We start from the raw sequence: 23,628 nt of genomic DNA on the forward strand, positions 1-23,628 counted from the left end.
CCTTTTTTCCAAACTTCCAAAAATATTGTCAGTTGATACCTTTTACCTTGCCATTATTTTTAGTATCTGTTATTTCTCATTTTTAACCTAATGAAAACCTTTTATGTTTTTAAACTCTTATCTGTTGACTGGCTTTCAGCCTTTTACCTTGCTTTACTTCTTATTTATTTTTTATCACACTTAAAAAAAAACCCTTGATTGAACTTTATTGTTGATCTAAGTTATACATATACTTTTTCTTTCTTTAAATTTGGCTGTGCCATGCAACTTGCAGGATCTTAGTTACCCAACCAGGGATCGAACCCAGGCCCTGGCAGTGAAAAGCACTGAGTCCTAATCATTGCACCGCCAGGGAATTCCCTCAATATTATTTTAAGACTCATCTGTTTTACTCTTTTTGTAGTCCTTTTTGCATTGGGTTTTAAAAAACTCTAAAACTTTATTCCAACCCCTTCAAAGTTCTCACTTTATTTCAGCTTCAAGTTTTAATTTCTTAATCCTCATTTAATAACCATATGTTAAACATCTTTATTTCCTATATATTTTACTTATTTTATGATATTTTATAATGCACAGCTGAACAAGAAGAACCACAGCAAAGAGCTCAGGAAAAGAGATGGCTGGCCTCTCCCCACAGCCCCTTACTCTCACACTGGTAGCTGCTTTTCTAGGCTCCCTCATGCAGAGCTAACATTTTTCACAAGGATCAATTAAATACATATATGAGATACCCCAAAAGAAAGTCCCAAGAGCGGGAAAAAAATGATTATTCTTACAAATTAGAGCTGCTTTTTAACAATAAAATGTTAGTTCCTATGTATTTGCGAGGTAGCAACATGAAGGCAGCTTCACTGTTTTTCATCCTGATATATGATCTCAGGGCACATCATAAACCTGGGCAGGCTGGGTGCAGTTGCTGGGATGTCTAGAGTCATCTTCAGTTTTCCCTCAATGCCTACTTCCCATTAATTTCCAAAACCTGTTCAATCTGTATTAAAAATACAGGCACTACCTCTAGCCTAGACTCCTACAAAAGCATTTAACGATCTCTCCATTTCAGGTGTATTCTCCTTTTATTCATCCTCCAAAGCACAATCAGATTCATCTTCCTAGTATTTAGTGTTGGTCATGTTAGTCTACCACAAACTCATTACCACCTTCCCCTTGAAACATCTTCCTCCTCCTGTACAGTGGTACCATCCTGGGTTATGGCTTGAACATCACTATTGATTACTTCTCTCCCGTCTTCTAGCTAGCATCCAATCCATTCCCAGGTCTTTTCAACCCCATTTTCTAAGTATCTCTCAAATATGTCCACCCACTTCTAGCTACACACACTGCCACTACCTTGGTCCAGGGTGACCACCATTTCTCACAGGGATTCCTGCCAACAACCTTGTAACCAGTCTCTCTGCTTCCCCTCTATCTTCCAACAGGCTAGAAACAAAGTGAACTCTTGCTGAAATACAAATCCCATCTATCTCAGCTCCCATTTTAAATCCAGCAAAGTCTTCCTTATTACCTTCAAGATGAAGTCCACATTCCTTCATATGAGATACCCATTTATTTCTTCAGTCCCATCACTGTTATTTTCTCCAGGTCTCTGCACATGCTATTCCCTCTGTTTCTAAATCCTCTGCCCAAACATCCCATCCCCCCACCTAATCCCACCTTATCATCAGATTTTAGCTTAAATGCTACTTCTTCCAAGAAATCTTCCTTCAACTCTGGGGATCTGCCTATGTGCTCTACACAGCAAAGCACATTATGTGCTTTCTATTACCTTGAACTAAAACTAAAACCAGTGTACTATATAATGGATGTGTTTGTTTACTTGCCTGTCTCCCCTTCTAGACTGAAAACATCCAGAGGACACAAATTGTCTAACTCACTTAAAATCCCCAGTACCAGGAACAGGCTTGGTGACAGCAGATGTTTAATAAATATTTATTGACTAATTAAACAAAAGGATTAAAATTCTTAAATAGCTTCTTTCCTCTGACTAAAAAAAGTCCTCATTGATCATGCAGGTGATCAGGACCTACATAATCTGGACTCAACCTATCTGTCTAGCCTTTTCTCCCACTACTTCTGTTTCATTTACTTTACGGGATAATCATACTGTATTACTAGTTGGAATTTAAACATGCCCTTTACTTTCTTACCTGAGTAACTGTTCACTCCTGGAATCCCCACCTCTTCTTCAGTTAAAATCAAGCCTAGTTTTAAACAAAGATACAAAAATGAAGCCTTCCTGACTCTTTCCAGCCCATAGTCTCCCTTTCCTATGAAGATATAAACATTACATTTATAACTCTTATGAATTATATTCTGCCCGTACAATGGCTATGTATGAATTTATCTTAATTCCCTTAATACAATGTAAGTTTTTAAAAAGCAAGTAGAGTTGATTATTTGAGAACTCTGTTAGTTTATTTGCTCACTGAAATGTATTTTTAACACCAAAATCAATATTCACAGTGCTTTTGTGGTCATTTGTGAAGAGTGCAGCAAAACATTTGAGTCATCTATCATGCATTCCCAGATGAGGTCAAAAAGGTGATGCTCTGTCTTCTTGTTTCAGTTCTTGTACTGTAAACAAACGTCCTTTCTCTGGTCTATTCAGTGTTGTTTTTTCACATCTTTATGATTTTTCTTGATTTCATTGTTTAATATGGCCCCCAAGCTGACTGCTGAAGTGCTGTCTAGTGTTTCTAAAAGTAAGAAGGTTATGATGTGCCTTACAGAGAAAATACCTATGTTAGATAAGACATGAAGTATAGTGTACTTGGCCCTGAGTTCAATGTTAATGAATCAACAATACACGTATTAAAGAAGGCATCTTTAAACAGAAACACACATAAAAGAAGGTTACTAATTGGTTGATGAAAATGTGACCAGAGGCCTACAGGAAACTAACCCTGTATTTCCCCTATGAACAAAGGTTCAGTGTTTGCAGTGACTTTTTAAAACATAACTACCTCAAATAATCAGAATTGACTGTACTATATGTTATGCATTTTTGTTTCCCTCTCAGTGCGTAACAATGAATGCCTCACATAAAATGGGTATTTAATAACTGACCAGTGAATACATAAATGAAATCTATGATCTCTTGGTAACAGAGAGGGGGGGATGGAAGATAAGGAAGCTGAGATTAAGGTATGAATAGAGAGGACTAAAATAAACACCCACTGACCAACAAATACACAAAAGAGAATGACATGAGAAATACTACCCTCAAAAAATTTCTTTTTTAAAAAGCTGACATAGAATGTTTCAATCTCAGGCTTTTTGGAATCACAGCAAGAAAGACTTGTTAATTTACTCTATCCCTTAAAATTAGCTTACTGACCCCTAGCAAAGACTTAAAAAGTTAAGATACCTTGGCATAGGACTTCTATGTCCCACAGAAACATGTAAAGAGCTAAATATAAAATTTAAGGCTAAAAAAAACCCAAAAAAAACTTCAAAGACTTTAAACTTCCTACTTATGCTCAGTATCAACTATGAATTTTAGAGCATCATGAATTTCACTTCTCTAGATGCTGGAATTCTAATATACAAGCAGCCCTCCCTTTGCATGGCACCCTGTTAACTGAAACTCATACATATTGGACCAGGCCCTCACTTGGCACAATCTATTACCACAGAAGAACTGAGCAAAGCAAAGACTGCAGAGCAGTAATTCTCACGTGTTCCTTCCAAAGTAACACAAATGGCAGAGGCAAATGAGCACATTTTATTGCCTGCTTCACATTCTATTCCATAAGATGGCCATATATATTTGTTTACTGGTTTTTAAACACTTATGTAACTCTACAGGCCAGGCAATGTCTAAGCCCTTTAAAAACAATTCATCTAATTCTCGTAACAACTCTATGAGACAGATAGTATTATTATCCCCATTTTACAGATGAGGAAACTGAGGTACAAAGAGTTTACGTTATCTCACTCTAGGCCACACAATGATTAGGGACCTCAGTATTTGAAACTAGATGATCTGACTCCAGAGATAAAGGTCCAGAGCTTACACTCCTAACTGCTATGCTATAATCATGACTTTAACCAGTGCCCCCCTTCTACTCTTGTCCCCACCCTCAATCTATTATTCAACTCAGTACCAAGAGTAAGGTACACAGGGGCTTCCCTGGTGGCGCAGTGGTTGAGAATCTGCCTGCTAATGCAGGGGACGCGGGTTCGAGCCCTGGTATGGGAAGATCCCACATGCCGCAGAGCAACTGGGCCCGTGAGCCACAACTACTGAGCCTGCGCGTCTGGAGCCTGTGCTCCGCAACAAGAGAGGCCGCGATAGTGTGAGGCCCGCGCACCGTGATGAAGAGTGGCCCCCACTTGCCGCAACTAGAGAAAGCCCTCGCACAGAAACGAAGACCCCACACAGCCAAAAATAAATAAATAAATAAATAAAAAAAAAAAAAAAAAAAAAGAGTAAGGTACATAAGTGAGATCATTTCACTGCTTTGCTTATCAAAATTCCTCACTGGCTTTATACACTTAAAATAAATCCAAACTCCATGCAATGGCCAAGTCCCTGAGCCTACCACTTCCCTTCCACATGCTCTTGCCATACTGTTCTCTAACTTTCTCACCAGCTCTTTCCCCACTCTGGGTCTTTGCTCACTCCATAATGCCCTCTCTCTGGAACACTCCTCCTTTACTCTGTGTGCTCTAAATTCTTTAAGTCTTAATGTAGATACCATATCCTCAGGTCTCCTCTCACCACCCTAATTAAAACAGCCCCATTCATCATTCTCTACTTCAGCCCCTTTTCTTCATAACACTCAAAAAATACGTAATTATTTTGCTTACTTGTTCTTTTTATCTCTCCCCACCAAAACTTGCTTACAACTATACTTCAAGTATCTGAAAGAGTTCCAGATGCTCAGTAAATATTCATTAAATGAATAAGCCAGGTTATCCTGTGGCTTCCTGCGATCCTTAGTACAACACCTCATTTTCTTTCTTGTATGGGTATCTGACATGAGAAGCATACCTATAATTTTGAGTTTTCTTTATCAGAGATTATCTAAGCATTAAGAATATAACTCATTCATTAAAAGACGATCATCACCATTTATTCTAAAAAACTCATCTGAAAAATGTTATCAGTCTAAAAGGAATGTTAATTATGTAGTTATTATTTTCAAATTATTCCTTATAAATCTTAACATGACCAAAGGGATATTACCTATGTTAAAGTCAAACACCAGTGTTGTATCTGCAGCAAATTTCTCAAGCTCTTGTAACTCTTAATGTTCAAATTACTTTTATTTAATTATTTAAAATTGTGTAATTCTGCTGCATTTTAACATTATGCATATATAGTTATTTTTTTAATTGTTCGGAAAATGAGACTCTCAACATATGGCCAGTTTTTTCCAATTTAAGTCAAAAGTGTTTCATATTCCAAATGAGTTATCTATTTGGTTTGGGGGTAAAGTAGGCATAAGTCTACACTTAAGCTATACATCCTAACATTATCTACAGAAAATTAATCTTCAATACTTATTTCTACAAATGTCACAAACATAAGTATTTTACATTTGCTAGTTAAATAAACACCAACATCCAGCATTCTAATTAGAACAGTACTGCCATAATTAAGTGAGACTTAAATTACTCAGTAATCAGCTGCTAGTATAAACAATTCAAAAGCCAAACAGGAGATATACTAAAAAGTATGTGAAGTACAGGTAGATGGTTGTAACATGAAATAACCATTAGGAAAAGTGTACTCTGTGACAGCATTTTATTGACATAATCAGATTATCTACAATGTATATACTTGTATAGCAAGTGCTTTGATTTTTGTCTTTTCATACTTAATTGATTTACTGAAAGCAAATTACATTGCTGGATATGGGAACAGGAGGAGAATAGCAACGCAGCATCCTTCACAAATCTTATTCTCTTAAGGTTTAAAAATATGAAAACAAAATGTTAAACTTTAATTATCCAAAAGAAGAATACCACCACATTTCCAAAGAGGTCTTTATCCCATGTGCCACCTCTCTGTACTGTAGGTGTTACTACATGTAAGAAGTTCTAGCAATATCTTAATTATGACAAAAATCTCTCTAATCTACCATATAATCTCTTTTTAAAATCTGTCCCACTGCTAAAAAGAACCAAAGCCAGGGGTCCTTGCAGAAACGGCTGACTCCAGGGCTGAAGCAGTGAAAATACAGGACGAGCTTGAAACATCTTGTGCCAGAAAGGGCGAAAAAAAATAAAACGGCATGACGAAAGGATACAGGCCAGCTTCACAGGGCTCTCACTGGCTACATCAGTGACAATTTGAGTACTGAAGTAAGTGGCAGACAGTAATGGATTACAATCCACTGAATAAAATGAAAATCCATGAGAGAGGGATGGAGGAAAGAAAAAAAATGACAGCTCTTGCTTAAAGTAAACTGATAACTCTGAAGAGAAGAGGAGGGATGAGCATCACTATTTTTAACCATTATAGTAAAGATTGGCTCAAGCAATCATCTGTAGATGCTAAATCCAGGGGGGAGTCTGATGAGGAGGGGGTCTCAGAGTATCTCCCCACAGATTGCTTATTAGTTGCAATTAGATAAATAGTAACTATATGGTAGAGGAGTCAGACAACACCTTGACTGAGTGACCAAAATTAACATCACTACTGAGCAACATACAGAAACTGTTTTCCCCCTGAAAAGGACACAGCATCACTTAATGTAATTTTCCAGCTCAGAATACATAACCTGAGGAAGTATCAGCTAAACTTAAATTGAGGAATATTTTATAAAATAACTGGTCTATAACCTTCAAAAGTGCCAATGTCATTTTTGTTAGGAAAGAAAGGTTAAGGAACTCTTCATTAAAGGAGAGTAAAGAGTCATGACAATTAAATACATGATCCCAGACAGAATCCTGTACTGGAGTGGGATAACTGGCAATATTGGAATAAGGCCAAAGGGAGATAAAATTATTGTTTCAATGTTAAATCTTCTGAATCTGATAACTATATCATAGCCATATAGGAGAACAAACCTTGTTCTTAGAAAATACACACTTAAATCTTGAGGCAAAGGGGTCACGTAACCTACTTTCAAATGGATCAGATGAGAGTGTGTGTGCGTGTGTGTGTGTGTGTGCAGACAGAGAGATAAAGACAGAGAGTAGAAGAGGAGGAAAATGACAAGCAATTATGGCAAAATCTTAAAAATTGGTGAATATGGATAAAGGGTATACAGGTATTTTCTTTACTATTCTTAAAACTTTGATTTCAAAATAAAAAGTTATTTAAAAATCTGCCTCACTGCACAACACTGTGAATGTGCTAAATGCTACTGGATTCAACACTTTAAAACGGTTAATTTCATGCTATGTGAATCTTAACGACAATAAAAAACATTTTTTTCCCTAAAACTACCCCTCTAAGTAACACAAATAACTTGGAGCAAAGTCAAACTTCATGAAAGGATTGATTGGTTTATTTCTTTTTCATTTCAAGCTGTCATTTTCTTGATTCTATAATTTGGAGAACATTTATTTCAGTGTCAAATTAGGCAGTAAACTAGCTTTCTCAAGTGCAATCATTCCTCCATTAAAGCATCGAAGAGTTTTGATAGAGTGAACACTATACATTATGCTTTTAGATATAGAATGCATCAGTTTTAATGTAAAGGAAGTTTATCACAGTTAAAATGCATTATGAAATTTAGGCTCACCTGACTTTTTATAATTAGTATCATTCTATTTTATAATTAAATTATAGTAAAAAAGAACAATTAGTAACATAGCATATGCAAATCATTCTTTTGGTACACCAACTACCACACCCCCTCCCCCAAACCATGTTAACATGTCAAGCAATGTTAAGTACTTATATGAGTAAAAAATCCTAAAGGTTATAAACATTTCATACAACTTATAAATAGGCCAATCACACCCTCAAGGACTCTCTTAGGATTATTCTAGTTACAAAGTTCTCATGAAAAACAGTAATCTATTACCATTTTTTTTTAATGACAAAAGTTAATAAAAGCTAGCTAAATGTTATATTTAGATACAAAAGTAATGTTCTATTTATGACTCTAAATAACTAGGACACCCATTCCCACTTGTTAGAAAAACTTTTAGTTAAATATTTAGCATAAAGTATTTATTTGAAAATTGTTCTGGAAATACCAGTCATTACAAATTCAACTATATATCTTATGACACACGTTAACAATTCAAGCACAAGTTCCTCAAATGCAACTTCTAATAAATTTTGAAAGTGTAAGCTCCTGAGGTCCATATTTTTTTAACGTATGGGAATATTATTCCTATTCAACAACCAGAAACAGTCCTTCTCTACCTTAAGCAGCTTCAGACTTGCATTGTTCTGTGTGTAAGTTTAATTGTGAAACAATCTTTCCTATTGCTGACAGTTGCTTAAGGTCACTTGCTCAGGTTACTTAGTAAATCAATTTTTTTTTCCCAAAAAAGAAAGGACAGTGTGATGTTTTTCTTATCAAGAGATGTCATATCTTAAACTGGTTTCAGAAGCAAATCAAATATTGCAGTGTATTAAAAAAAGAGTATAGCATAAGAATTGTTAGCATTATAAATCCCAATTCTAGTTTTTACAGGTATGATAAAATAGTAGCTACTAAAATAATAGTAAAAATTTCACTGTTAAAGGGGTTTAAAGTTTATTAAAATTTTTTGCCAACTTTTAAATTCCTACTCTTTAGAACTAATCTAAGGAATGACAGTTTTTGTTCACCTATATCTTTTAACTTTAGGTTACACCTTTTTAAAGCTATCTCATAATGACCAAACAAAACAAAAGAACAAGAATTTATTGAGAATACAATGGTAAACCTTTTCACAATATATTAACTCATTTAATTCTCTCAACATTCCTGGAAGGTAGACCTTATGCCCATTTCATACAGAAATGCACAAAAAGTCTCTTGACTTATGATGTCTTCCCTCAAATTGCTCCTCTCACCCCTCATTTAAAAATAAAACTGAAACCCAAAGAAGTTTGCTCAGCTTGGGCATACTCATAACAAATTATCTTTTAAAATATGTGGCACCCTATTTAAAATACCCTATTAAGGTAATTTTATTAACTGTATTATGAGACTCCTTCAGGAAAAAAAATCTAAAAGAAAGTACTAAAATTAGTTAAGCTTAAAAAAAAGCATAAAACCCTTCTAAGAGAATGAGAAAATTACGAAACATCCTGCACTGGGATAATATGTGAAAACTACATCTTTGTAGACACAAATGCTTGACGTTGTACAGTTTGATCACATCACTTATAGATGTTTTCACTTCTATGTGATTAAGTTCAGATGCACTGCCAAATATCAAACACTAACTGAAAGTATATAACTAAGAAATCCTATCAATAGAATAATAAAATGAGAAATCCTGCACCTCAGCAGTGATAAGTTTGTAAAACTACCTGTAAGTGAACTCAAATAATTTAAAATTTTTAAATAAAATTTAAAACTTAAAAATATTAAGTAAGTCAGCAATAGTTTTTTCCCCCATTTTCATCCATGATCGATTAAACTTAGATTTACTCAAATGCATTTCCAAATCCCAAAAACTAGGCTCAATTTTTCTGACATGAAGGAAATTGTTTCCAGAACCTCACTACTAAAATTTTGAAGCCTATATAATTTATTTCCCCTCAAACTCAAACAAACACAAACCACCAAACATCTACACTTTAAATTATTTAATCTGGACTATTTGATTGGGATAGAAGGGGGACCTCCCTTTGCAACAGAACAGCTTCTTAGACAGTATTCAGTAATGTCATCCTCTGCTTGGAACCATTTGGGTGTAGGTTCTTATCAGTGATCCCACATCGTTTGACCTGTGTTTAAGATTTTTCACTCCATGTTTGATTCCTTATTTGGCCTTATCCTCCTTGCAGCAAACACATATTTTGAAATACCAGGATCTATCTTTTTCATTAAGCCTTTGCTCCGTCTTAATTGTTCTTTCCATTCTCTGAATTTCTACAGTATATATACCTATACCCCAAATTCAGATATCATATCATCTTATATTATTCTGTCTTTTTCATGTGCTTGTCATGTGCATCCACTTCACAGAATCATAAGCTGCTACTGGAACCATAAGGTCTGTCAGTCAGTTTACAGTACTGTACAGTGCTTGTGGCAGATATTTAATAAGCACTCACTGAAAGATCCTTATAAGATATGGCAAAGATTAGTAAGGATATCAGTAATGTATTTTCAGTTATTATATACCATTTAAACATTTGCAACCTATGCCAAAAACACACTCCTTGGATAGGTACATAACGAACTAAGGAAAATTATTCCCAAATTATCCAATCTGAGCATAAGAAAAATTGGGAAAAGTTGTACATAAATCAGAGATTAATAAGACATAGCACTACAGGCACAGCTAAATGACCACAATATAAAGATCAAAAAATTGTGTGAAACTTATTAAAGTTGTGGAAGCTACAACTACAGGGGACTAATTCTGAACCACATACTACAGCTCATGACTGTCATGACATTTTTTTTAGGATTAATTACAGTGAGCAAGTTCATTACAAGAAAAAAAAGATTTCCTTTTTCACCTACAACTGTTTGCTTCTGGATCATTGAGGGGCATCCTACTTACATTATTCAGAGTATTACAAGAGGCCAGAAAATTTTTCTTTTATGACTGGTACATATATGGAAAAAAGGAATAAACACTCATTGAATTTGGTTCAGAAGCTTATTATAAACTTTTTTCAAGTAATGTTTAACTTGTTTAAGGCATACACTAGTAATTCACCTCTATTACAGTGAATAATGGCTTGTACAAGTTAGCAAAAACTGTTAAATATATGTTCTGAAAGCAGACACTAGATTTAAATCCAGACTCTATTTTCTAGATGTGCTACTTTGGGCAAGTTTCTGAACTTCTCTGTGGTCATTTTCCTCAACCACAAATTGAGAATAACAATAATGTTGTCACTATTGTTCTTGGCACATGACAAATGCTCAGTAACGATTTGTTTTTATTAGAAATATCTGTACTTAAAAGATTTCCTCAGTAATATAAAACAACTTACCAAATATAACATACTCATTCAAAAAATATTTATTGAACACCTACTGTATGTCACACACTGTACCTGGAGTAAGTAATATAGCAGTAAACAAAACGAAGTCCCCGCCCTCAAGGAGCTTATATCCCAGAGGCAGCAGACGGATACATGTAAATTAAGGAAGCAGAGGGGAGAGTGGCGTGTGTGAATGTGGACATTTTATACAGACACAGAACACTGAGAGAAAGAGGGAGAGTGGTGGTGGATGAGGTCAGAGGGAGCAGCAGAACCAGATCAAGTAGAGGCTGGTAAGCAGCAAAATAACAAGTGGCTGGTGAGTTCTGAGCAGATATGAGTTAAAACTTAAGAGTTTTAAAGAATCACTCTTGTTGCTGTGTGCAGAACAGATTATAGGATTAAAATTTTTATTTGGCTTCATGAGAAATGAGCCACACTTCAGAAACCCATTCAATACCAAACTTATAACTATAAACCAAACATATCAAACTAGGGATATTACTTTTAACCATTATGGTTTAACTTCAAATAAAAAGTTTTAATCATACAATCTTAAGTCACTTTTAAAAATTACAAGTGATGAATATGCACTGTTCTTTAATGATTTGCTAAAACTGCATAGAAACAAATAGCAAGAAAAACAAGAAACTGAATTTTAAATATATGTCTTCTTTCTACTATAAAAATAAAAGCTACCTAAGGGAATTCCCTGGCAGGCTAGTGATTAGGACTCCACGCTTTCACTGATAGGGTCCCATTCAGGCCCTGGTCGGGGAACTAAGATTGCGTAAGTCATGTGGCATGGCCAAAAAAAAAAAAAAAACAACCCTATCTGGACGAGAATTTTTTGAGTGAAACATTTTTAAATGCATACATACACATTTATCACATAATGGTGAGTTTGTGTGGAAGTTATAAAAAAATTATTTATATTAGAATTAGGTAGAACTTACTCTCCTAAGAATTTCTAAACTAAATACAACTCATATGTCAAGAGAAGACACTCCAAAACAATTGGCTAACTAGACTTCTCTTAAGTACAAAACGCTCTTGGCTATTGTTGCACATTAACAAAATCACTCATATTTACTACAGTTCATAGTCATGAGGAGCTATCAATACATGGGAATGCATTATGTTATTTTACCTGTATGAAATTTTCTGGCTAAAGGGCTCTGGTAAGCCAAAAGAATTTCTTGCCAATTTGGGAGAGTGTATTGAAAAACTGGAAAGCACACTGCAATGTGCTTTCCTTATATATACTGCTCATCCATTATCAGAGATTATGAATTGGATATCACATTTTAGAGGATTCTTTTTCTTGATTTTGTTCAGTTTCTTTAAGGATAGACTGTCAACTTCAAATTGCCCTCATAAAATAAATCTTTTTATATTTTAGAAGAAATATTTTAGATTAGCAGCATCTTTAAAATCTTGAGAAAATACAAGACAACTGAATAAAAATTAGCAGATGGAAATGCAATATGTCCTTCCAAAGACTTTATTCCTTACTTATGTCTTTTGAAAGAGTTATTTCTGTAATATGCTTTACAATATTAAAGGCATTTGTGATTTGGTGAACACAACATAAGGCACACATTACAGATAATTTTATAAGTTCTCCTATACATTGCTTAACACGTCTATTGAGGTGACTATACATTGAAAATGATGATTTATGGATTAAGACACAGCTCTTACATACTTGGAAATAATCTACTCTGACATTTTCTTTACTCCTTCAAACACTATATTCCTTTCATTTTTTTCTACACGTTATAAATTGTTATAAATTACTTTTTTAATTACACAATAATGACAGTGTTTCAAGACTTTATTTTATGTCAAGTGCTATGCTAAGTGTTTCACATAAACATAATCCTCACAAGAACCCTGTAAAATAAATACCATCCTATTTTATAGATGGTAAAGTTTGGAGATACTGTCCCAATCCCCAAGATCACTATTTCTTAGTGGTGGACCTAAGATTTCAATCCAGTTCCGATCTCTGAACCACAAACTTCTTCCCAGATCCAGTAAACATCACATGGAGGTGTCTAAATATAAGAGTGTGTATAGGACTTCCCTGGTGGCGCAGTGGTTAAGAATCCGCCAGCCAACGCAGGAGACAGATTTGAGCCCTGGTCCGGGAAGATCCCACATGCCGCAGAGCAACTAAGCCCGTGTGCCACAACTACTGAGCCTGCAAGCCACAACTGAGCCCACCTGCCACAACTACTGAAGCCCATGGGCCTAGAGCCTGTGCTCTGCAATAAGAGAAGCCACCACAATGAGAAGCCTGCGCACTGCAACGAAGAGCAGCCCCCGCTCACCACAACTAGAGAAAGCCTGCATGCAGCAACGAAGACCCAAAGCAGCCAAAAAAAAAATTAAAAAAATAAGTGTAGATAGCTAGCAAATTACTATAAAAATATATAGATGGGACTTTCCTGGTGGCGCAGTGGTTAAGAATCCACCTGCCCTGTTGCAACATCATGCCAGCCTCGGCCGCCGCAGGCTCGCCCCGCATTCTGTACCCCTCCCTCCCTCCGGCTTGAGTGAGCCACAGCCCCCTAATTAGCTGATCCTTTAACTTCGTCCTGTCTGAGTGAAGAACAGACACCCTCAGGCGACCTACAGGCAGAGGCGGGGCCAAATCCAAAGCTGAACCCCAGGAGCTGTGCAAACAAAGAAGAGAAACGGAAATTTCTCCCAGCAGCCTCAGGAGCAGCGGATTAAATCTCCACAATCGACTTGATGCACCCTGCATCTGTGGAATACCTGAATAGACAACGAATCATCCCAAAATTGAGGCGGTGGACTTTGGCAGCAACGATATACATATATTTTTCCTTATTCTCTTTCTGTGACTGTGAATGTGTATGCTTCTTTGTGTGATTTTTGTCTGTATAGCTTTGCTTTTACCATTTGTCCTAGGGTTCTGTCTGTCCATTTTTTTTATTACTTTTTAATTCTTTTATTTTTAATAATTATCTTTTATTTTAGTAACATTATTTTACTTTTTTTCTTTCTTTTTTCTCCCTTTTTTTCTGAACCATGTGGCTGACAGGGTCTTGGTGCTCCAGCCGGGTGTCAGGCCTGTGTCTCTGAGGTGGGAGAGCCGAGTTCAGGACATTGGTCCACCAGAGACCTCCCGGCTCCACTTAATATCAAATGGCGAAAGCTCTCCCAGAGATCTCCATCTCAACGCTAAAACCCAGCTCCACTCAACGACCAGCAAGCTACAGTGCTGGACACCTTATGCCAAACAACTAGCATGACAGGAACACAACCCCATCCATTAGCACAGAGGCTGCCTAAAATCGTAATAAGGCCACAGACACCCCAAAACACACCACCAGACGTGGAGCTGCCCACCAGAAAGACAAGATCCAGCCTCATCCACCAGAACACAGGCAATAGTCCCCTCCACCTGGAAGCCTACACAACCCACTGAACCAACCTTAGCCACTGGGGACAGACACCAAAAACAACAGGAACTACGAACCTGCAGCCTGCGAAAAGGAGACCCCAAACACAGTAAGTTAAGCAAAATGAGAAGACAGAAAATCACACAGCAGGTGAAGGAGCAAGGCAAAAACCCACCAGACCTGACAAATGGAGAGGAAATAGGCAGTCTACCTGAAAAAGAATTCAGAATAATGAGAGTAAAGATGAGCCAAAATCTTGGAAATAGAATAGAGAAAATACAAGAAACGTTTAACAAGGACCTAGAAGAACTAAAGAGCAAACAAACAGTGATGAACAACACAATAAATGAAATTAAAAATTCTCTAGAAGGGATCAATAGCAGAATAACTGAGGCAGAAGAAAGGATAAGTGACCCGGAAGATAAAATAGTGGAAATAACTACTGCAGAGCAGAATAAAGAAAAAAGAATGAAAAGAATTGAGGACAGTCTCAGAGACCTCTGGGACAACATTAAACGCACCAACATTCAAATTATAGGGGTCCCAGAAGAAGAAGAGAAAGAGAAAGGGACTGAGAAAATATTTGAAGAGATTATAGTTGAAAACTTCCCTAATATGGGAAAGGAAATAGTCAATAAAGTCCAGGAAGCGCAGAGTCCCATACAGCATAAAACCAAGGAGAAACACGCCAAGGCACATATTAACCAAACTATCAAAAATTAAATACAAAGAAAAAATATTAAAAGCAGCAAGGGAAAAGCGACAAATAACATACAAGGGAATCCCCGTAAGGTTAACAGCTGATCTTTCAGCAGAAACTCTGCAAGCCAGAAGCGACTGGCAGGACATATTTAAAGGGATGAAAGGTAGAAAACTACAACCAAGATTACCCTACCCAGCAAGGATCTCATTCAGATTTGATGGAGAAATTAAAACCTTTAAAGACAAGTGAAAGCTAAGAGAATTCAGCATCACCAAACCAGCTTTAAAACAAATGCTAGAGGAACTTCTCTAGGCAGGAAACACAAGAGAAGGAAAAGACCTACAATAACAAACCCAAAACAATTAAGAAAATGGTAATAGGAACATACATATCAATAACTACCTTAAATATAAATGGATTAAATGCTCCAACCAAAAGATATAGACTGGCTGAATGGATACTAAAATGAGACCCGTATATATGCCGTCTACAAGAGACCCACTTCAGACCTAGGGACACATACAGACTGAAAGTGAGGGGATGAAAAAAGATATTCCATGTAAATGGAAATCAAAATAAAGCTGGAGTAGCAATTCTCGTATCAGACAAAATAGACTTTAAAATAAAGACTATTACAAGAGACAAAGAAGGACACTACATAATGATCAAGGGATCAATCCAAGAAGAAGATATAACAATTGTAAATACTGATGCACCCAACATAGGAGCACCTTAATACATAAGGCAAATACTAACAGCCATAAAAGAGGAAATCGACAGTAACACAATCATAGTAGGGGACTTTAACACCCCACTTTCACCAATGGACAGATCATACAAAATGAAAATAAATAAGGAAACACAAGCTTTAAATGATACATTAAACAAGATGGACTTATTTGATATTTATAGGACATTCCATCCAAAAACAACAGAATAAACTTTCTTCTCAAGTGCTCCTGGAACATTCTCCAGGATAGACCATACCTTGGGTCACAAATCAAGCCTTGGTAAATTTCAGAAAACTGAAATGGTATCAAGTATCTTTTCTGACCACAAAGCTATGAGACTAGATATAAATTACAGGAAAATATCTGTAAAAAATACAAACATATGGAGGCTAAACAATACACTACTTAATAACCAAGAGATCACTGAAGAAACCAGAGGAAATTAAAAAATACCTAGAAACAAATGATAACAAAAACACAATGACCCAAAATCTATAGGATGCAGCAAAAGCAGTTCTAAGGGAAGTTTACAGCAATACAATCCTACCTCAAGAAACAAGAAACATCTCAAATAAACAACCTAACCTTACCCCTAAAGCAATTAGAGAAAGAAGAAGAAAAAAACCCCAAAGTTAGCAGAAGGAAAGAAATCATAAAGATCACATCAGAAATAAAAATGAAAAAGAAATGAAAGAAACAATAGCAAAGATCAATAAAACTAAAAGCCGGTTCTTTGAGAAGATAAACAAAATTGATAAACCATTAGCCAGACTCATCAAGAAAAAAAGGAAAAGACTCAAATCAATAGAATTAAAAATGTAAAAGGAGAAGTAACAACTGACACTGCAGAAATACAAAGGATCGTGAGAGATTACTACAAGCAACTATACGCCAATAAAATGGACAACCTGGAAGAACTGGACAAATTCTTAGAAAAGCACAACCTTCCAAGACTGAACCAGGAAGAAATAGAAAATATAAACAGACCAATCACAATCACTGAAATTGAGACTGTGATTAAAAATCTTCCAACAAACAAAAGCCCAGGACCAGATGGCTTCACAGGCGAATTCTATCAAACATTTAGAGAAGAGCTAACCCCTATCCTTCTCAAACTCTTCCAAAATACAGCAGAGGGAGGAACACTCCCAAACTCATTCTACGAGGCCACCATCACCCTGATACCAAAACCAGACAAAGATGGCACAAAGGAAGAAAACTACAGGCCAATATCACTGATGAACATAGATGCAAAAATCCTCAACAAAATACTAGCAAACAGAATCCAACAGCACATTAAAAGGATCATACACCATGATCAAGTGGGGTTTATCCCAGGAATGCAGGGTTTCTTCAATATACGCAAATCAATCAATGTGATACACCATATTAACAAATTGAAGGAGAAAAACCATATGATCAACTCAATAGCTGCAGAAAAAGCTTGCGACAAAATTCAACACCCATTTATGATAAAAACCCTCCAGAAAGTAGCCATAGAGGGAACTTACCTCAACATATTAAAGGCCATATATGACAAACTCAAAGCCCACATCGTCCTCAATGGTGAAAAACTGAAACCATTTCCACTAAGATCAGGAACAAGACAAGGTTATCCACTCTCACCACTATTATTAAACATAGTTTTGCAAGTTTTAGGCACAGCAATCAGAGAAGAAAAAGAAATAAAAGGAATCCAAATCAGAAAAGAAAAAGTAAAGCTGTCACTGTTTGCAGATGACATGATACTATACATAGAGAATCCTACAGATGCTGCCAGAAAACTACTAGAGCTAATCAATGAATTTAGTAAAGTAGCAGGATACAAAATTAATGCACAGAAATCTCTTGCATTCCTATACTCTAATGACGAAAAATCTGAAAGGGAGATCAAGGAAACACTCCCATTTACCACTGCAACAAAAAGAATAAGATACCTAGGAATAAACCTACCTAAGGAGGCAAAAGACCTGTATGCAGAAAACTATAAGACACTGATGAAAGAAATTAAAGATGATACAAACAGATGAAGAGATATACCATGTTCTTGGATTGGAAGAATCAACATTGTGAAAATGACTATACTACCAAAAGCAATCTACAGATTCCACACAATCCCTATCAAACTACCAATGGCATTTTTCACAAACTAGAACAAAAAATTTCACAATTTGTATGGAAACACAAAAGACCCCGAATAGCCAAAACAATCTTGAGAAAGAAAAACGGAGCTGGAGGAATCAGACTCCCTGACTTCAGACTATACTACAAAGCTACAGTAATCAAGACAGTATGGTACTAGCACAAAAACATAAATACAGATCAATGGAACAGGATAGAGAGCCCAGAGATAAACTCACACACATATGGTCACCTTATTTTTGATAAAGGAGGCAAGAATATACAATGCAGAAAAAGCCTCTTCAACAAGTGGTGCTGGGAAAACTGGACAGGTACATGTAAAAGAATGAAATAAGAACACTCCCTAATACACCATACACAAAAATAAACTCAAAATGGATTAAAGACCTAAATGTAAGGCCAGACACTATCAAACTCTTAGAGGAAAACATAGGAAGACCACTCTATGACATAAATCACAGCAAGATCCTTTTTAACCCACCTCCTAGAGAAATGGAAATAAAAACAAAAATAAACAAATGGGACCTAATGAAACTTAAAAGCTTTTGTACAGTAAAGAAAAACATAAACAAGACGAAAAGACAACCTTCAGAATGGGAGAAAATATTTGCAAATGAAGCAACTGACAAAGGATTAATCTCCAAAATTTACAAGTAGCTCATGCAGCTCAATATCAAAAAATCAAACAACCCAATCCAAAAATGGGCAGAAGACCCAGACAGACATTTCTCCAAAGCAGATATACAGATTGCCAACAAACACATGAAAGAATGCTCAACATCACTAATCGTTAGAGAAATGCAAATCAAAACTACAATGAGGTATCACCTCACACCAGTCAGAATGGCCATCATCAAAAAATCTACAGGGCTCCCCTGGTGGTGCAGTGGTTGAGAATCTGCCTGCCAATGCAGGGGACATGGGTTCGAGCCCTGGTCTGGGAAGATCCCACATGCCGCGGAGCAGCTGGGCCCGTGAGCCACAACTACTGAGCCTGCACGTCTGGAGCCTGTGCTCCGCAACAAGAGAGGCTGCGATAGTGAGAGGCCCGCGCACTGAGATGAAGAGTGGCCCCCACTTGCCACAACTAGAGAAAGCCCTCGCACAGAAACGAAGACCCAACACAGCCATAAATAAATAAATAAATAAATATTTTTTAAAAAAATCTACAAACAATAAATGCTGGAGAGGGTGTGGAGAAAAGGGAACCGTCTTGCACTGTTGGTGGAAATGTAAATTGATACAGCCACTATGGAGAACAGTATGGAGGTTCCTTAAAAAACTACAAATAGAACTACCATACGACCCAGCAACCCCACTACTGGGCATATACCCTGAGAAAACCATAATTCAAAAAGAGTCATGTACCAAAATGTTCATTGCAGCTCTATTTACAATAGCCAGGACATGGAAGCAACCTAAGTGTCCATCATCGGATGAATGGATAAAGAAGATGTGGCACATATATACAATGGAATATTACTCAGCCATAAAAAGAAATGAAATGGAGGTATTTGTAATGAGGTGGATGGAGTTAGAGTCTGTCATACAGAGCGAAGTAAGTCAGAAAGAGAAAAACAAATACAGTATGCTAACACATATATATGGAATCTAAGGGGAAAAAAAAAAAAAAAAAGGTCATGAAGAACCTAGTGGCAAGATGGAAATAAAGACACAGAACTACTAAAGAATGGACTTGAGGATATGGGGAGGGGGAGGGGTGAGATGTGACAGGGTGAGAGAGTGTCATGGACATATATACACTACGAAATGTAAAATAGATAGCTAGTGGGAAGCAGCCGCATAGCACAGGGAGATCAGCTCGGTGCTTTGTGACCACCTAGAGGGGTGGGATGGGGAGGGTGGGAGGGAGACGCAAGAGGGAGGAGATATGGGAACATATGTATATGTATAACTGATTCACTTTGTTTTAAAGCAGAAACTAACACACCATTGTAAAGCAATTATACTTCAATAAAGATGTTAAAAAAAAAAAAAAGAGTGGCCCCTGCTTGCCGCAACTAGAGAAAGCCCTCGCACAGAAACGAAGACCCAACGCAGCCAAAAAATAAATAAATAAATTTATAAAAAAAAAAAAAAGGAGTCATGTACCACAATGTTCATTGCACCTCTGTTTACAATAGCCAGGACATGGAAGCAACCTAAGTTTCCATCGACAGATGAATGGATAAAGATGTGGCACATATATACAATGGAATATTACTCAGCCATAAAAAGAAATGAAATTGAGTTTTTTGTAGTGAGGTGGATGGACCTAGAGTCTGTCATACAGAGTGAAGTCAGTCAAAGAGAAAAACAAATACTGTATGCTTACACATATATATGGAATCTAAGAAAAAAAAAGTTATGAAGAACCTCAGGGCAGGACAGGAATAAAGACGCAGACATTGAGAATGGACTTGAGGACATGGGGAGGGGGAAGGGTAAGCTGGGACAAAGTGAGAGAGTGGCATGGACTTACAAATACTACCAAATGTAAAACAGATAGCTAGTGGGAAGCAGCTGCATAGCACAGGGAGATCAGCTCGGTGCTTTGTAACCACCTAGAGGGGTGGAATAGGAAGGGTGGGAGGGAGACGCAAGAGGGAGGAGATATGGGGATATATGTATATGTATAGCTGATTCACTTTGTTATAAAGCAGAAACGAATACACCATTGTAAAGCAATTATACTCCAATAAAGATGTTAAAAAAAAATTAGTAGAAAAGAAGGAAAAGAATAAAGAACATTGTCACCAGTCAGAAGAAAAAAAAAAAAGAATCCACCTGCCAATGCAGGGGACACGGGTTCAAGCCCTTGTCCGGGAAGATTCCACATGCCGCAGAACAACTAAGCACAAGTGCCACAACTACTGAGCCTCCGCTCTAGAGCCCACCAGCCACAACTACTGAGCCTGTGTACCACAACTACTGAAGCTCTCGCGCCTAGAGCCTGTGCTCCGCAACAAGAGAATCCACCGCAATGAGAAGCCTGTGCAAAGCAACAAAAACCCAATTCAGCCAAAAATAAATAAATTAATTAATTTAAAAAATATATATAGATGGACACACACACATAATTAGACTAAACAATGAAAGCTCATATGAAGTGACACCTTAGGAAAAAAAAAGAATAAACAGTTAAATACATTGTCCCAGAATGTTAAGTAATGTCAGCTGAGACTAAAGAGAGCTAAATCTTTATACATAAGACCCATTACAAGTACTAAAAATGTACTTTGAATCTATGAAGTAGTCTTGCTGCCCTCCAAATTGGAACTTGAATTTATCAAGTGAGTAGATAAAATTACCAAATTGCAGGAAATACAGAGGTTAGAGAAACACTTAAACAACCCTATGGGATCCAATCAGCAAAAACCAAACTGAGGAATGTACAAAAAACTCAGTTTCTTTAACACGTAAACCTTAAGAGGGAAAAAAAGAAGACAGAGATTGAGCCTACACATTAAAAGAATCAAGAGATATACCCACCAACTCAGAAACATCAAAGAGGAATCATGAGGCAAATGAGAAACAAATGCTGACTGGGCATTTGATATCAAGTAATCATCCTTTTTAAAAGGTGTGATAATGGTATTATGGTTATGATAAAAAAAAAGTTGACTCTTTATTTTTGCAGATTGATATAGATGAAATGATAGTGTCTGGAATTTGCTTCAAAATAATACGGAGTGGGGGTGGTAGGCAGAGGCACAGATAAAGCAGGACTAGTCATACTGCTGAAGTTAGGTCTGTGTACACAGAGGTTCATTACAACAGTCCCTCCAGTTTTGGATATATTTGAAATTTTCCATAATAAAAACCAAAAAGTAAATTCCAACTAGACAGATCTAAATATTAAAGATAAGACAATAAAATTTCTTCAAGACTAAAAAAAGTTATTTAAGCTGCCTATACTCTTCCTTTTTTTCTTAAAGGAAATATTAAATAAACATTGGAAATAAGTAAGAAAATAATACAAGAGCATAGAAAAAGGTTCAACTGTGGAGCCATACTGTAAAACCTAGGAGTGAGTACTATTAAGTGGTACTTAAAATAAAAAAGGCCAAATACTTTGAGTGGATGCATAGTAAACAAATGAAAAACTACTTGAAAACAGGAAGGGCACAGGAAAACGTAAGAGGCAGCTAAGAGCTTTTTAAAAGCACCTTGGCAATGGTACTAAACAGACTAATTTGAACTACAGAAAATCACTACTAAGAAATGCTGGCAAAGATAAAATCATCTTTCTTTGCAATTAAATTCTTAATATCTACTTGTGTCCAGTTACTAGAAGAAAGGAAGGATAATGAATTTACTGTTTCAGCAATAACAATTGGTTTAAAGAAAAGTTGATAGGGGGAGACTAGAAAGCTGAAAATCACCTTTGTTTTCAAGTTCTAAGAAGCAAACTGAACAGAGATTTACTGGTAAGATAGGGAAATAGGGGGAACACATCCGAGGACTGAAGTGGAAAACCAATGATAGTTCAAGTGCACCAATTTGCAGTGGCAAATTTCTTGAAGGCAGGTATTGTATTTTTCAAGTTCAGAAAATACAGTACTATTCCAATAAATAATAAATGTATTATCTGTTGAAATAACTAAATGAAATATTTTCTATAAAAGCAAAGGGTTCTCCCTCTGGGGTCAGCTAGACTAGATCAGTAGTTTCCACAGTTCTATTACATTACGTGACCATTTAGAAACTAAAATCATGCAAATAACACCAACAAAAATCAGCTTACAGGGGAAAAAAAAAAATGCAAGCTATGCTTAAGAGAATAACTTAAAATGGAGTATCTACAGTAGTTGCCTTAGGACCTTGGCCAGCCCTGTTTGAATCACTATCATAAAAAGAATACGGGCCACTGATGAAATAGATTTACTGTTAATATTACTCCCTGCATGAAAGAGAAGGATTGGCTGGGCTTGAACAGTAAGGAGCAGTTTGATTGACCATTACCAGGTTACCTTCACTGCATTTCCAAAATTTGAAGAAAAAAGACAACAGAACTGTAGCAACTTTCAATTTATACCATAAACAGGATAACAAAATATAAAAGTGTTCAATTTTATTACAGCCTCAAGTAAAGGGAGGCAGGTCAAAGGATGACAATGGTCAAGCTTTTCCCAGTTGGTGGGAGTGGTGCCACTTATCCTTTCCTGCCACCGCTCTCTTTAATGCAACTCGAGTACAAGTGGGAGGAAACTGGCACTCCAAGCTCTGGCTGGCCTATGGTTTTATCTGCTTTTCCTCAGTTCCACAATGTTCTGCAAAACAGAGCCATTTAATACCACCAGCAGGTGCAACAATTGTGGAAAATATCTCCCTAACCTTCCATAAAAGTCTACAAAATCTCAAAAGCCAGTATTTGAAATATATCATTATACGTAAGAACTGCCACCATGCTGGATCTAACAGTAGCTCCAGAGGACACATTTTGAAAGACCACAATTTTTCTTTCTGAAGTAAACCTCAATGGGTAGGGATATATGCTAAATAAAAGTCCTAATTTTCCAGAGTCATGGG

The 23,628-nt window shown here is 36.5% G+C and overlaps 1 protein-coding gene across 5 annotated transcripts in view; it reads right to left on the reverse strand.

The window, feature by feature from the left end:
- The window catches only part of CLINT1 (clathrin interactor 1), a 66,952-nt gene that overhangs the window by 40,225 nt on the left and 3,099 nt on the right, over positions 1 to 23,628 (reverse strand). Inside the window, exon 1 of one of the 5 annotated variants that reach the window (XM_068536293.1) lies at positions 2,166 to 2,181. The exons of the other annotated variants lie outside the window; for them this stretch is intronic. The gene's annotated coding sequence lies outside the window, so the exon portion shown is untranslated. Of the gene's footprint in view, positions 1 to 2,165; positions 2,182 to 23,628 lie in introns of those variants that run through there. 5 annotated transcript variants of the gene reach the window in all.

This window comes from Eschrichtius robustus, chromosome 2 (genome assembly GCF_028021215.1).
Source record: "Eschrichtius robustus isolate mEscRob2 chromosome 2, mEscRob2.pri, whole genome shotgun sequence".
In the NCBI taxonomy this organism is placed as follows: domain Eukaryota; kingdom Metazoa; phylum Chordata; class Mammalia; order Artiodactyla; family Eschrichtiidae; genus Eschrichtius; species Eschrichtius robustus.